This window comes from Chlorocebus sabaeus, chromosome 16 (genome assembly GCF_047675955.1).
Source record: "Chlorocebus sabaeus isolate Y175 chromosome 16, mChlSab1.0.hap1, whole genome shotgun sequence".
Classification (NCBI taxonomy): Eukaryota; Metazoa; Chordata; class Mammalia; order Primates; family Cercopithecidae; genus Chlorocebus; species Chlorocebus sabaeus.
In genome coordinates this window covers 5,675,956-5,692,647 of record NC_132919.1, presented here as the reverse complement: position 1 = coordinate 5,692,647, position 16,692 = coordinate 5,675,956, and the positions used below count along the sequence as shown (strand labels likewise).

At 40.1% G+C, this 16,692-nt stretch overlaps 1 protein-coding gene across 4 annotated transcripts in view; it reads right to left on the bottom strand.

Moving 5' to 3' along the window:
- WSCD1 (WSC domain containing 1) overlaps positions 1-16,692 on the bottom strand; it is a 388,346-nt gene that overhangs the window by 272,538 nt on the left and 99,116 nt on the right. The window lies entirely within an intron of this gene.

The window sequence follows — 16,692 nt, the reverse complement described above, 5'->3', positions numbered from 1 at the left end:
ATATTTCAGACGAAGTTTCCAGAGAATTTATCTTAATTCATTCTATAAGTTTTCCATAACCATGATACCAAAACTGAATAAGTAGAACACCAAAAAGTATCCTGCAAGTCAATCTCATTCAAGCTCTTAAATGTGGAAATGTTAAATAATACGTTTGCATATCAAATGCATCAATGTACTAAAATACTAATACATTATCACAAAGAAAAAGTTTTCCTCAGAAATATATGAGCAATTGAATATCAGGAAATCAGTCATTGTAAATCATCACTTTAATAAAGTAAATGAATAAAAACATGAGATTATCTCAATTGATAGTGGAAAAGTATTGGATCAAATTCAACATGCTTAAGCCCCCAGCAGGCTAGAAATAGAAGAAACTTTTTAAATCTTACAAAGCTAATCTGTCAATCACTCACAGCAGACATCACAGATAATGGTAAAAACATCTGAAATATTTTCTCCAAAACAGAAATTTAAAATATGAAGATGATTGTTATCACTCTAATTACACAGCATTGTACTGGAGGTTCTAGTCGATGCAACAAGACGCAAAAATTAAATAGAATGTGTGATTATCAGGTAAAAAGAGGAAGATTTGTCAGCATTACAGACCATACACTCACCTCTCTGGAAAATCCAGGTGAATGAGATGTAAAAGCATTAGAACTAATCAAAGAGTTTAATAAATTTGCTAATTTTAAGATTAAAGTTTTTAAATCAATAGCTTTAAAACACAAAAAAATTAACAGTTGGAAAAATGTGATGGGATAGAGCAGAATTTGGCACATTATGGCCCATGGGCTAAGCCCATTCTGCAACATGTTTTTGTAAATAAGTTTTATTGCAGTATAGCTATACCAATTTGTTTATTTATTGTCTAGGGCTGCTTTCAGACTACAATGGCAGAGTTGGTTATTTGAAAGAGAGATCAACTAATGAGCCCATCAACTAATGAGCAGATAATGTTTATATATGTGTGTGTGTGTGTGTGTATGTGTGTGTAATACTACTCAGATATTTAAGAAAAAAAAAATAATGTCTTTTGCAGCAACTTGGATGAAACTGGAGGTCATTATTCTTTTGTTGTTTTTTGTTTGTTTGTTTGTTTGTTTGAGATGGAGTCTCTCTCTGTGGCCCAGGCTGGAGTGCAGTGGCACTCACTGCAAGCTCCGCCTCCCAGGTAGGTTCACGCCATTCTGATTAGCCTCAGCCTCCTGACTAGCTGGGACTATAGGCGCCTGCCACCACACCCGCAAATCTTAAAATATATACTATCTGGCCCTTCACAAACAAAGATTACCAGCTTGTGGAATAGAGCATCTCATTCTCATTAACAATGAAATTTATAAAAATATTCAGAAATAAGTTTATAAATGAGTGGACAATTTATTGATTAATAAAAGTATAAAACTTTACCAAGGCATAAGATAAATTTTAAATAAGCTTGAATGGAAAGACTCAATACTGTGAAAATGTCTATTCTCCTCCAAATGAATCTATAAATACAAAGTAATCACATTCGAAATTCCAATGGGAGACTGTTAAACTTGACAACTCTAAATCCAAAATTTAAATGAAAAAGAAAATGTAGGACTTTCACTTCAAATAATGGCAAACCATTTGCTTTAAACCAACCTACAGGCGCACCTCAGAGACAAACAAAGATGGACACAATATTTAAAGGCAACTTTTTGGAACTAAAAGTAGATCTACACCTCGATCTAGCAATCCCACTACTGGGTATCTACCCAAAGAAAAAGAAATTACTATATCAAAAAGATACTTGCATGCTTGTATTTACAGCAGCACAATTCATAATTGCAAAGCTATGGAATCAACCTAAGTGCCCATCAACTAATGAGCAGATAATGTTTATATGTGTGTGTGTGTGTGTGTGTGTGTGTAAAATACTACTCAGACATTTAGAAAAAAAAGTCTTTTGCAGCAACTTGGATGAAACTGGAGGTCCTTCTTCTTCTTCCTCTTCCTCTTCTTCTTCTTCTTCTTCTTTTTTTTTTTTTTTTTTTGAGATGGAGTCTCGCTCTGTCGCCCAGGCTGGAGTGCAGTGGCGTGATCTTGGCTCACTGCAAGCTCCGCCTCCTGGGTTTACGCCATTCTCCTGTCTCAGCCTCCTGAGTAGCTGGGACTACAGGCGCCTGCCACCTCGCCCGGCTAATTTTTTCTATTTTTAGTAGAGACGGGGTTTCACCGTGTTAGCCAAGATGGTCTCGATCTCCTGACCTCGTGATCCGCCCGCCTCAGCTTCCCAAAGTGCTGAGATTACAGGCGTGAATCACCGTGCCCAGCCTAGTGGTCATTATTCTAAATGAAGTAACTCAGGAATCAAAGACCAAGTGAGAGCTAAGCTATAGGTACCCAAAGGCATACACAGTGTTATAATGAACACTGAAGAGTCAGAAAGGAGGAGGGTGGGAGTGGGGTGAGGGATGAAAAACCACTTATTGGGTGAAATGTAGGCTACTCAGGTGATGGACACACTGAAATCCTAGGCTTCACCACGATATGGTTCATCCATGTAACCAAAAACCATGTGTATTCTTAAAGGTATTGGAATGTTTTCAATTAAAAATAAATAAATAAATACCTTCCTAAATGCATCCAAGAGTTAACCAGATAGTGAGAAATTATCACACCAAGATCTAAAATAAGATAGAAATTGAAAGAGGTGAGCCGGCCATTGAAGGCCACCTTTGTCCCCCAAGCAATTACAAATCCAAAAGAAATAATTTATAAGCTAAGACCCATTTTGAAATCTTTACCAGGCAAGAGGGACAGGGGTAGGAACCGTATTGACACAGTCGCACTAAGAGCTGAGATGCCAAAGTTCTAAGCCTAAGGAGGAACCAGAAGTAAACCAACCGTTACACAGGCTGCCTCTCGGTTTCAAGTTACCAGGTGTTCTAGAATATTCCAAACCTGAAATGGGATTAAGGTGATCCAAGATTGCTAGCACCTGGCAGAACCAAATGAAAGAGAACTAGCAACGTAAAATATGTCAAAGCAGATTTGAAAAAGCACCAAATAGGCCGGGTGCGGTGGCTCACGCCTGTAATCTTAGCATTTTAGGAGGCTGAGACAGGTGGATCACGAGGTCAGGAGATCGAGACCATCCTGACTAACATGGTGAAACCCTGTCTCTACTAAAAATACAAAAAGTTAGTTGGGCATGGTGCAGGTGCCTGTAGTCCCAGCTACTCGGGAGGCTGAGGCAGGAGAATCATTTGAACTCCAGAGGCGGAGGTTGCGGTGAACCAAGATCATGCCACTGTGCTCCAGCCTGGGCAACAGAATAAGACTCCACCTCAAAAAAAAAAAAGCACCAAATAGATGTTATACATTAAAAATACAATGATTAAAATTAAGAACTCGAGACACAAATGAAGAGACAATTAATGAACTGAAATACATGTTAGGTAAAATATTTAGAATGAAGTGCCAAAAGACAAAGAGATGGAAATTACAGAAAAAAGAGTAAGAGACACAGGGGACATGTTGAGAAAGACTGACATGGGTTTCATGGAAGTCCCGGAAGGAGAGTAGAGAGAATAGGTTGGAAGCAATATTTAAACAAGTAAAATGGCTTTAAAATCTCCAAAACTAGTGAAATAAACTAATCGATGGATTCAAGACCCCAGTGGCTCCTTGGCAAAATAAATAAAAATAAATATACTCCCAGATACATCATAGTGAAACTGCATAAAACCAAAGACAGAGAGAAAATCTTAAATGTAGCGAGGGGTGAGGGTGGAAACTCATCACTTCTAAGAAGAAACAGACCTACAGCTGACTTCTCAACAGCAATAGTGGAAGACAGAAGACAGAGCGGTGGTATTTCCAATGGACTAAAAGAAAATAACTGCCAGTCTAGAATTCTATACCCAGTGAAAATACTTTCCAAGAACAATTTGAAAGAAAGATGTTTTTAGAACAGCAAACAACCAAGGGGCTTCACCACTAACCAATTGTCACTAAAGAAAATACGAAAGGAAATGATCCCAGATGCAATAGTGGAAATTAAGAACAAGGAACAAAAAATGATGGTAAATACATAGATAAACCAAAATTAATTCTGAGTTTATTTTAAAAACTAATAATATTCCCTGTGAAGGCTTAAATGCATATAGAATTAAAATACAGAACAACAGCACATGAACCAAGAGAGGAGAACACGGAATAAAAGTATTCTGAGATCCTTACATTGTTCGAGAGGAAAGTAAATGTACCAACTCATATTAGACTTCAATAAGTCAATAAAGCATATTGTTATCTAGAGAGATCATGGCAGGAGAATGGTGTGAACCTGGGAGACAGAGTTCGCAGTGAGCCGAGATTGCACCACTGCACTCCAGCCTGGGCGACAGAGCAAGACTCCGTCTAAAAAAAGAAAAAAAATAAATATATATATAGTAGAAGAGTATATAACTTCCAAACAACAGAGGAGTAGAGGTTGAATCATGTATGGATGAATAGCCTCAAGAAAATGCCAAAAAATAGGTCAGGTGCAGTGGCTCATGCCTGTAATTCCAGCCTTTTGGGAGGCTGCACTGGGTGGATCACATGAGGTCAGGAGTTCGAGACCAGCCTGACCGATGTGGAGAAACCCAATCTCTACTAAAAATACGAAAATGAGTTGGGTGTGGTGGCACACACCTGTAGTCTCAGAGGCAGGAGAATTGCTTGAACCTGGAGGCAGAGGTTGCAGTGATGGTGCCACTGCATTCCAGCCTGGGCAACAGAGTAAGACTCCATCTCAAAAAAAAAAAAAAAAAAAAAAGAAAGAAAAGAAAAAAGAAAATGCCAAAAAATAATAGAAAATGAGGGAGGATTTGCCCAGATAGATGTTAGAACAAAGATTACGCACATATTTATTTAAATGATGTAGTGTAGGCATACGAATAGTGGAACAAATTGTGTTTATTTTTATGTCCCCCTAAAACTTCGTGTGTTGAAACCCTAGCCCCCCATGTGACAGTAACCGGAGTGGGGACTTTGCGAGGTCATTAGGTCAAGTGACTAGAGCCCTCCTAACAAGATTAGTGCCCTTATAAGAAGAAACAGCAAACAGCCTGATTCCTTTCTCTGCTCTGTGCCATGTGAGGGCATAGAAAGAAGACAACCATCTGTGGACCAAGAAAATACCTTTTCCTCAACAAAATCTTATCGTGCAGACACCCTAATCTTAGACTTCCCAGTCTTCACAACTGTTAGCATACATCTCTGTTGTTTAAGTCACCCCGCCTATGGTATTCCATGATGGAAGCCTGAACTGACTGAGATAAATAGATACACGGATCACAGGAATGGAGTAGAATCTACAGTTTTGTGTATATATGGCAATTTCAACTACAATGACAACAGTAATGATACAATAAGGAATTAGGAACTGTTCTAAGTGCATTCATTATTAGTGACAAAATATTATTTGCTATAAAAGCATTTCAATTTCCTAGGAAAGAAAGGACTATTCAATAAGTAGTTTAAAGAAAACTCCATATCCATTTGAAAAAATTAACTTAGATACATTACTTGTACCATAAAAAAAATTCCTGCTAGATAAAATGCTAAATGTAAAAAAATAAAAAGAAACTATAAAAGAGTTGGAATAAAACCATGAAGTAATTATTATAATCTTAGTATTGGAAAGATTTTCCTAAAACAAGACATATAACCCAGAAGCCATATAATAGAGGATTAACATTTTTAATCTCATAAAATTTTAAAACATTTTTGTTGAAAAATGACACCTCAAATACAGAGTTAAAATACAAACAGCAAAGAGAAGACATTATATGCAACACATTTATATAGAATTTATAGCCAAACTATATCAAGATTATATACAAATCAATAAGACACACAAGACAATAAAAATCAGACAAATGATATAAATAGTCAATTTACAGAAGAAAAATAGAAATGCCGATAATCATATGAGAAAATGCACAGCTTCCGCTAGTAATCAGGGAAATGAAAATTAAAACAATAATGAGATATGATTTTATACTCATTATATTGCCAAAAATTAAAAAGATTGATAGTAGCAAATATTAGCAAGGATGTGTGAAAACAGGTGCTTTCAGATACTTGCTGAAAGCAGTTGAGAACTTGTGAGGTCATTTGGAACCCATTAGGCATCATTGACCAATGTTTAAATGGGCATTCCGTTTACCCTAGCAATTTCATTCCTGAAAACCCACCTGCGCACAAAGAGATACATACAAAAGCAGTTTTTGTAGCCTGGTTTGTAAGCGCAAAACGCTGGGGGTTGGAAAATTGGTAGATGTGTATCAGTAGGAGAGCGGCTAAAGATTGACATAATGTGGGACCGTGGAATTCTCTGCATATATTAAAATAATGTAGTAGACTTTCATGCACTGACATGGAAAAATGCCCAATACTTATCAAAAAGTAAAATAAAATTGAAAAATAATTTGCATGATATGGCACCATTTATGTTTATATGTTTCTTACACACACACACACACACAAAGACATTGGAAGAATGGAACCCAAGGTGTTGATGTTGGTTACTGATATGGTTTAGATCTGTGTCCCCACCCAATATAATCTTGAATTGTAATCCCCAGTGTTGGAGGTGGGGCCTGGTGGGAGGTGATTGGATCTTGGGGGTGGATTTCTTGTGAATGGTTAGCACTGTTTGCTTGGTGCTGTTCTCATGATAGTAAGCGAGATCTCGCGAGATCTGGTTTTATAAAGTGTATAGCACCACCTGCACCACTGTCTCTTGCTCCTGCTCTGCCATGTGCGACACCTCCCTCCTCCTTTGCCTTTCGCCATGACTGGAAGCTTCCTGAGTCCCACCCATGATTCAGGAGCAGGGAAGGGGAGTGCTAGGTAAAGGAGGGCTTGGTCTCCGGCTAGGGCTCCACCCCATGGACCTAGCTGAGGACAGGCACTCCTGCCTTCCTGCCCAAATGTTGCATTTCCCAAGACCACCCTGGACCGCCAGGTGCCCATCCTGTGCCTATAAAAACATGAGACCCAGCCGGGCACCGTGGCTCCCACCTGTAATCCCAACATTTTGGGAGGCCTAGGCGGGCAGATAGACAGGTCAGGAGTTTGAGACCAGCCTGGCCAACATAGTGAAATCCCGTCTCTACTAAAAATACATTTAAAAAAACAAAAAAAACAAAAAACTAGCTGGGCGTGGTGGTGGACACCTGTAATTCTAGCTACTTGGGAGGCTGAGGCAGGAGAATTGTTTGAACCCAGGAGGTAGAGGTTGCAGTGAGCCGAGATTGTGCCACTGCACTCCAACCCTGGCAAGAGTGCCAGACTCCCTCTCAAAAAAAAAAAAAAAAAAAGACCCTGCTGGGCACAGTGGCTCAAGCCTGTAATCCCAGCATTTTGGGAAGCCAAGGCAGGCAGATCACTTAAGGTCAGGAGTTCCAGAACAGCCTGGCCAACATGATGAAACGCTGTCTCTACTAAAAATTGTTTGGGCATGGTGGCAGATGCCTGTAATCCCAGCTACTCAGGAAGCTGAGGCAGGAGAATCATTTGAACCTGGAAGGCGGAGGTTGCGGTGAGCCAAGATCATGCCACTGTACTCCAGCCTGGGCAACAAAAACAAGACCCTGTCTCAAAAAAAAAAAAAAAAAAGGTCAAAGTGGGCAGATCATGAGGTCAAGAGATGAAGACAATCCCGGCCAACATGGTGAAACACCATCTCTACTAAAAATACAAAACTTAACCAGGCATGATTGTGTGCTCCTGTAGTCCCAGCTACTCAGGAGGCTGAGGCAGGAGAATCACTTGAACCCGGGAGGCAGAGGTTGCAGTGAGCTGAGGTTGTGTCACTGCACCCTGTGATATTGCTTCTAAAATCCAGGGGGAAGTGTATGACATTTCTCCCAACGTAACAGTGGGTGTACAGCCACCCGGGGATATTGCTCCTAATATTCAGGGAAGGAGAAAATGATATTACTGCCAATATCGCAGAGAGCATACAACCCTTCTGTGATATTGTTCCTAATATCCAGAGGGGGGAGAGGATGATGTCAGTACAATATCACAGGCTGTGTACACCCACCCAGTGATATTGTTCCCAATATCCAGGAAGGGAGAGGATGATATTACACCCCATATAGCAGGAGGTGTATACCCACGCTGTGATATTGTTCCTAATATCCCAGAAAGGAAGAGCTTGATTTTACTCCCAGTATCGCAGGTACATCCCCTCCCCTTGTGATATTGTTCTTAACATTCAAAAGAAGAGAGGATGACATTACTCCCAATATCAAAGAAAGTGTAAACCCTCGTGTGACATTTTTCCTAACATCACGAAGGGGAGAAGATGATATTAATCCCCATGTCGCAGAAAGTGTACACCCCCCGTGATATTGTTCCCATGATCCAGGAGAGAAGAGGATGATATTACATTCAGTATCACATGGGGTGTACACACCCCCAGTGATATTGTTCCTAACTTCAACATGGAAGAGGATGATATCAAACCCAATATTGCAGGGGGGGATATTGGGATATCGTTCTTCATATCTAGCAGGGGAGAGGATGAAATTACTCCCAATACTGCAGAGGGTGTACACCTGTCTGTGAAATAGTTTGTAATTTCCAGAGGAAGAGATGATACTACTCACAATATTGTAAACACGCTGTGGGTCCACCGTGGATTGTAATATCCAGGGGAAGAGATGGGGGGCCATATTACTTCATCTCGCAGGGGGTGTCCATATATTATAATTACATATATAAGAGATTATATCTATTATATATTACATAATAGATATTAGACATATATAATATATAATTTATATAGATGAATATTATATCTACAAATATTAATATATTATCTTAATATGATATCGATATTATTTATTAATATTTAATTTCCTTCGTTAGCCTGGCGACAGAGAGAGACTGAGTCTCAAAAAAAGAAAAAGCAAGACTCTTGCAGGCAGACATACAAGCGGCCGGACGTCGTGAGGAATACATCGGCGGAAGAAGACACAACCCCCTGCTCATGGAGATCACGCTGGCACAAGAGCAGGCAGCCAGGCATGGGCAGGTCATCGACCAGAGGAACGAACTGGAGTTTGGCCTGAGCAGTTGGAGTTGAGCCTGGCGGCCAAGCAGCCTGACTCCAAGGGAAAACCATCTCCCTTCTGATGCCCCCATCTGCTGAGAGCTACCTCTACTCAATAAGACCTTGCATTCATTCTCCAAGCCCACGTGTGATCCAATTATTCTAGTACACCAAGGCAAGAAACCCCGGGATACAGAAATCCCTCTGTCCTTGTGATAAGGCAGGGGCTCTAATTGAGCTGGTTAACACAAGCTGCCTACAGAGCACAAACTAAAAGAGCACCCGTGTAACACACACCCACTGGGGCTTCAGGAACTGCCAACATTCACCCCTAGACACTGCCTTGGGGTCGGAGCCCCACAGCCTGCCCATCTGCATGCTCCCCTAGAGGTCTGAGCAGGTGTGCACTGAAGAAGGGAGCCCCGCCCCCATCACGTGCGCTGCGAGGGGGACAAGGGAAGCATTCCCATTTCACCCGGAAGCAGATGCCATCATGCTTCCTGTATAGCCTGCAGAACCGTTAACCAATTCAACCTCTTTCTTGTATAAATTACCTAGTCTCAGGTGTTTTGTAGAGCAATGTAAAAATTTACTAATACAGTTGCCCATAGGGAAGACAGTATGAGCAATGAGTAAAGAAATGGTGACTTTCATGTATGAAAGTGATGTTCTGGCCAGGGTGTGGTGGCTCACGCCTGTCATCCCAGCACTTTGGGAGGCTGAGGCTGGCAGATCATGAGGTCAGGAGATGGAGACCATCCTGGCTAACATGGTGAAACCCCATCTCCACTAAAAATACAAAAAATTAGCCAGGCGTGGTGGCGGACGTCTGTAGTCCCAGCTACTCGGGAGGCTGAGGCAGGAGAATGGTGAGAACCCACGTGGCAGAGCTTGCAGTGAGCAGAGATGGCACCACTGCACTCCAGCCTGGGCAACAGAGCAAGACTCCATCTCAAAAAAAAAAAAAAAAAGTAAGTAATGTTTTGCCCAAAACCTAGATGAAAGCAAATTGTGTGTTCATCCTTTGCGAGCAGGCTAAAGAAATGTTTTGAGAGCTTCAGTGAAAGGCCAGGCCCCAGGCCGGTGAGGGATACCTGGAGGTGAATGGGATATAAACCCTGTTGCTTGAAACATTCAATTAATAGACCCAGATCAATTTGCTATCCTTTACTTCTCAGATCTATGACTTGGTGTTTTTGATTAGTGAGTCGTGTCTGATGGTGGTTCCAAATTATCCGTGCTCCACCACTGAGAAGAACCTGATCTTTTATGACCACGTGATGCCAGACAGCAAGCTGTGTCTAGCTAGGCCACGACTAAGCAAGAAAGGTCCATGTCCAGCTAAGAGAGGCAAATCTCTCTCCCAGGATCTTTGAACAGCTCACTCCCTTTGCTACCTGTGTTAGAATCCTTCATTAATAAGCAGTAAACCTTGACTCGCATTTGGAAATTTTAACTGACCATGGTTTGCTCTGTATTTAAATTTTATAAAATAAGACTGTATTGAGGTAATACCTGTGAAAGATACAGTTCTACAAATAAATGTCCCCCTAGTATAGCTTTTGATTGGATATTTTCTATCTCGGTGGATACTAAACAATTCATCTGGAAGCCTAGAAAACAATTTGATGTTTAAAATAGGTTTTTATACTCAAAAAAAATATCGAGTTCATATACTTTTCACAATGACTCTAATGAAAGGGAATGAAGTGGAGAGAGGGTGGTGTGGAAATAAATGAATTTTCAGTCGTGGAGCACAAACTCAAAAAGCAAAGCCAAATTGACTCCCTGTGGTGCACATCTTTCACGAGCCCTGCACACACAGACAGGGGGCCCTGGGTTCCTGCCACCAACCCCCTCCCCCAACGCTCTCTTGAGAGGCCCCCAGCACCCTTTCCTCACTGCGTCGGCTGCACTCTCCTGGCCAAATCCCAGCCTGCTCCAACCCAACTGTCTCACTTCTGCTCACCCACACCAGAGCAGCTAAATGTCACCTGAGAAAATCACTTTAAATGACCTGATTCTTATTTGTTACGCTTTCAATTCATGACCACAGAATTCACTCAGAGACTCAGCCCTTTAGACCACCCTCCCATGTTAATCTCTTGGGTTCACTTTGTGACTTTCTAGGAAAACTGTTTTTTCGCCTATGCATGTAGGCCCACGCCTGAAATCCCAGCACTTTGGGAGGCCGAGGCAGGCAGATTGCCTGAGGTCAGGAGTTCGAGGCCAGCCTGACCCACATGGTGAAACCTTGTCTCTACTAAAAATACAAAAAATTACCCAAGTGTGGTGGTGGACACTTGTAATCCCAGCTACTCAGGAGGCCGAGGCAGGAGAATCACTTGAACCCGGGAAGCGGAGGTTGCAGTGAGCCGAGATCACACCACTGCACTCCAGCCTGGGCAAAAAGAGCGAAATTCCACCTCAAACAAACAAACAAAAATTTTTAATTAAAGAAAAAAAGATAGAAAGAAAACTGTCACGTCCCTCTCCTTTAATCCCCACCCACCCCCATTTTGGCCAATGGGGGCACCTCATTCTCCACAGTAGAAAGAAAAGGAAATAACAACAGAAGCTCCCTCCTCTTCCTAGGTCAACCCTGTGTGAGGTGGGTGCTCACTCTTGTTCCTGTCTTCATGGAAGATGCATCCCTGCTCCTCTCAGAGGCCCGTGTGCCCTGGAGCCCATCCTTCTTTACCTTCTCCAGGCATTTACTCCTCTCTCATATTTTAAAAATTACCCTCGGCTCATTTTGCACTTCTGCTTGAAACCCTCTGTGACTTCTTCTGTACTTAAAAAATCCACAGCCCCTGTGTTGGTGGCTGGGCAGTGGGGACCTGGCCTCTACCCACCTCTCCAGCCCACCTCTCCTGTCCTCCGTCACCTGCTCAGTCCTTTTGGCTCCTTGAACAAGCAAAACCATCCCCCACTGCAGGGCTCTCCTAGCGGCCACGGTGTCCACAGCCCTGTGGCCTGCTTCTGAGTTTATCCGGAGCTGAGGCAGACAGTTCCAGCTCGCTGGCCGCCTCCCTAGACAAGAGCCTGGGTCTCTCTGCTTCTCAGCCTAAGGGTATCCTCTCCCCTCCAGAATGTGTGCAGCTTCCCACATGCACAACTCGTGAGCATGGAGAAGTGACCACCCCTGGAGATAACCCTCAGCCAGTGGGAGATGGGAGTAAGTAGATGCACTCTCAGCTCCCAACTCTCATCAGGATGATCCTGAGCAAGCATCACCATTCCTCAGGGGTCCCCAGTGGGCTGAGTTCCTGCCCACAGTGATACCCCTTCATGAATGCACATGTTATGGGCTTTTTTTCCCTTCCCTGTCTCAGTTTCCCACCTCTCAATTTGTGCTTTTTTTCTTTTTTTGACAGAGTTCGCTCTGTCAAAAAATTACAACATACTGGCCAAAATGTCCTACAGGCGAGACAATCAGTAAAACTTCATGCATCAGAAACATATCAGTGTCCGTTTCAGTGTTAATAGGTTACATATTAATCAGTACATCAAAAATTTGAGGAACGCACAATAAGACTTGAGGGACTCACAATAAGATTTGTTACTCAGAGGGGCCAGGCGCAGTGGCTCACGCCTGTCATCCCAGCACTTTGGGAGGCCAAAGCGGGCAGATCATGAGGTCAGGAGCTCGAGACCATCCTGGCTAACACAGTGAAACCCCGTCTCTACTAAAAATACAAAAAATTAGCCAGGCGTGGTGGCGGGCACCTGTGGTCCCAGCTACTTAGGAGGCTGAGGCAGGAGAATGGCGTGAACCTGGGAGGTGGGGCTTGCAGTGAGCCGAGATCGCGCCACTGCACTCCAGCCTGGTCAACAGAACAAGACTCCATCTCAAAAAAAAAAAAAGGTTTGTTACTCAGAGACAGGATGTCAGCCAGGAATCTTAAGACCTTTCCCAGGTGGTTGATTTGGAAGCCTGCCACGTGTGACCTGTAAGTTATCATTTCCCCTTTTTGATCAAGAATCTTCCCATGGAAGCACTGATGATAAACCTCTGCTTAGGTTAGAGTGATAGACATTCTTTATCCCTAGGCCCTGAGAAGGCTCATTCCTAGGAAGTCTTGTCTCTCAATGCCGAGAAAGAACCTTGTTATTGCAGGCAGGTTGTTAGCAACATGGGGTAGAACCTGACACAAGGCTACGTGCTGTTTTCCTGAATAATGAATCGCATCCAGTTGCCGGGTGATACTATTTTGGCCTTAGCTGTTGAAGAATAGTTACCATATTCTGGAGAATTTGGGCAAAGAGAAAGGTAAGTATCTTAATTTTGTTCACAAAAGCATACTTTACCCAATTGTTGTAAGGGGGCTCAAAAGAAGGAAAACTTTTTTGACTTTGGAAAACAGAATATAAAAAGAATTAGCTATTATTTTAAAAGTCATAAAAATCATTTTAGTCCTCTATCAGCGCAGTCCCATGTAATCCTTGTTTTATTTGATGTTGGGTTAGTAATCTTGATGTACAACTTTTTATGGAAGTTTTTATTTAGTTTGTTAATCTTAAAGTTATCAGAAATCTGTATTCAAGAGTACTTGGTAGAGTCTCTTCCATGGAAGGCAGTTTTGGAGTATAGCTGATTCCAAATGTTTTTAGAGAAGATTTCAAAACAATAACTCTGGCCTGTAATCCCAGCACTTTGGGAGGCCGAGGCGGATGGATCACTTGAGCTCAGGAGTTCATGACCTGCCTGGGCAACATGGCAAAATCCTGTGTCTACTAAAAATACAAAAAATTAACCAGGCACGGTGGCACACACCTGTAATCCCAGCTACTTGGGAGGCTGAGGCAGGAGAATCGCATAAACCTGGAAGGCGGAGGTTGCTGAGAGCTGAGATTGCACCACTGCACTCTACCCTGTGTGACAGGGTGAGACTCTGTTTCAATTAAAAATAAAAAAAACAATAGCTGTGATGACAAAAACTTTGAATAGCCATGGGTTAAATCTAATGAAAGTTCCCAATTGACAAAGAAATTTAGTTATTTCCATTACATGTAGCATTTTAAGATAACCAGAACTATGACTGACGGTGTCATATCGGGACCATTAGACTTTTATAAATTTTATATAATCTTTAGAATACTCATATTAATAACATCCATATAAATATAATTTTAGAAAAAATTAATCAAAATTATGACTGATAACATGTTGGGTTTTTATAATTTATAAAATTTTTGGAACATTTATATGAACAACATACCCATAAATGTAACTGAAGGAAGATCTAGTATCATTTATTATTTGTCAGTGTTTTCCATATAATTTACCAAATACGTATAATTATTAGGTCAAAAACTGCAATTACTTCTGCACCAACCTAATATTTAATCCCAAAAGACTTCATTTAGGATTTTCACCCTTGGAAAATATGTCAAATATGTCAGAAGTTTCAAAACATTGGAACAAAACAAAATTACAGGTCGTTGTCTTTGTAAAATAATAGTTATTTATCGAACCATTGTGACCATCAAAAGACCTCAGGGGTCATACAGAAAGTTACAGGAATGTAAAACCCTTAACCCATTTACAGCTCAGTGTTCCTAAGTAATCAAGAAACCTAATAAAGGCAACACAGGAATTATCTTGATAAAATGTAAAATCTTTGGTTTTTCAGTCGGCTACCAAAAAGGTAAAGAAATACCTCCTGTGGTGTGATTGCTTCTCCTTATGAGAAGCCAATTTAGATAACCTGGAAGCCAAGCCTGATGAAAAAGATATTTAAATTGAAACAGACACAGACACAGACACAGGAAAATTGTTTCCAGGGTGATGAGTGAACACGGCACCACCGAAGAATGTAAACAAGAAAACCACTACCTTGATCAGGGGAATACATGGTTCTTTGTATGGGAAGTCTCCAAATTATATTGACCAATTCAGACACATCAAGAAAAGCCAAGAGGACAGAATCAAGTTCTACTGGAGGACAACACTGCTTTTCTAGAACTTCAAGATAAACATTTCAGCAGCAGGCCACAACATCAGACTTAGAACTAGAGAAAAAAGTTACAGGAGTTGATGAAAAGGTGGAAAGAGTTATCACCCCAGCCAAGCAAAAAGATACATCTTTTCAAGAGGAGGAAAAGCAGAAAGCATGATACATGACCTGCAAATTACATGTAGCAGGGCACAGCAAAAGCTGAACTTCCAACATATAAATCTCAGAAGTTTCACAAAGAAAAAGAGAACAGAATTGAAAACCAAAACCTGTTACAATGTCATTAAGAGCAAATCAATACTTTAAGAAAACCTTGTTCCAACATAGGAGACCAATCTTTGGAAAGACTTATAAATAATTTCCTTTTAATTATAGCCAACTTACTCACACACAAAATTTCTTTCTTAAATTCCCTTTTCATGAACCTTATTATGACTGATACAGACCATTTATGACATGCTTACTTTATCCTACACTTCCTTTTTCTTAAATAACAAGTCATTTTACTTTAGGACAAAAAATTATTATTCAAGATTTTTTCTCCTATAAAATTATTTTTTCTTTAACCTTAGTTAATAAAAATATATATTTATGTCCACAACTTTCTTCACATCTCTCTCTCTCTCTCTGTCTTACTTAATGGTTCCTTTCTATCTTCTTATATCTTTCTCCTAAATCTACATTTTGAATCAACTTTTAAATAACCTCCAAATTAGACAAAATTATTTTTTCTCAGCAAATAACATATTTTATCCTTTTTTATGATTTTTTTTCTCTTAAACACACATCTTGTTTTTTAGGTACACTTTATATACAGAATTATACATATTATTTAGAATTTTTATTCTTAGCAACCTTACATTTTGGTGAAAACCTAGAAGGCAAGAAATCTTGAATCATCTGTCACATATCAGTATTTTATAGATGGAAACCAACTGATAATTTTTATAAACATGTTTCTTTCTAACATAATTTTTTCTTAATTGGAAATAACTCAGATGTTTAATAAGTAGTTATTATTTAATTTAACACAATTTTAATATTTCAAAGTACATGAAAATTTTATATATAAGTACTTTATGCCATTTACATTTAATTAATTTATTTTAAGTTTACCTAGATTACTTATGAGAAATGAGATATTTGACAAACCTAGGCATTACTTCAAGTTATTTCTAAGTTAATCATTTTTATAGCTTATGAAGACATTTCTATTTTTATTTTACCAATAACTAAAGTTATCTTATTTATCAAAGGTTTACTTAAGTCACATGAACTTGGAGAATATTGGGGCTAATTTATGAGTGAAAAGACAAGTGGATCCAAATTATATCTCTGACAAAATTGGGACCTGTTTACATGAATAAACTTTGTTTGCCCCAATAAATAACATAATGAAGACTCTGAACCAAAATTTTAGATATAGCAGTTTCCATGGCAGTTTTATATTTTTAAGAACCTCTTTCACTTCTTTTGTTTTATTTGGTTTCAGATGAATTTAGGGTTACATTTTTAATGGTTACCCATTATCTAGAACTGGCTGAATTCTGTAAGAAAAACAAAACCTTCAAGCAACCTTGAATTAGTAATACCAGTAGCAGTGAGTTTTATCTCAATACCAGTAGAAAATTCAGCAGATTC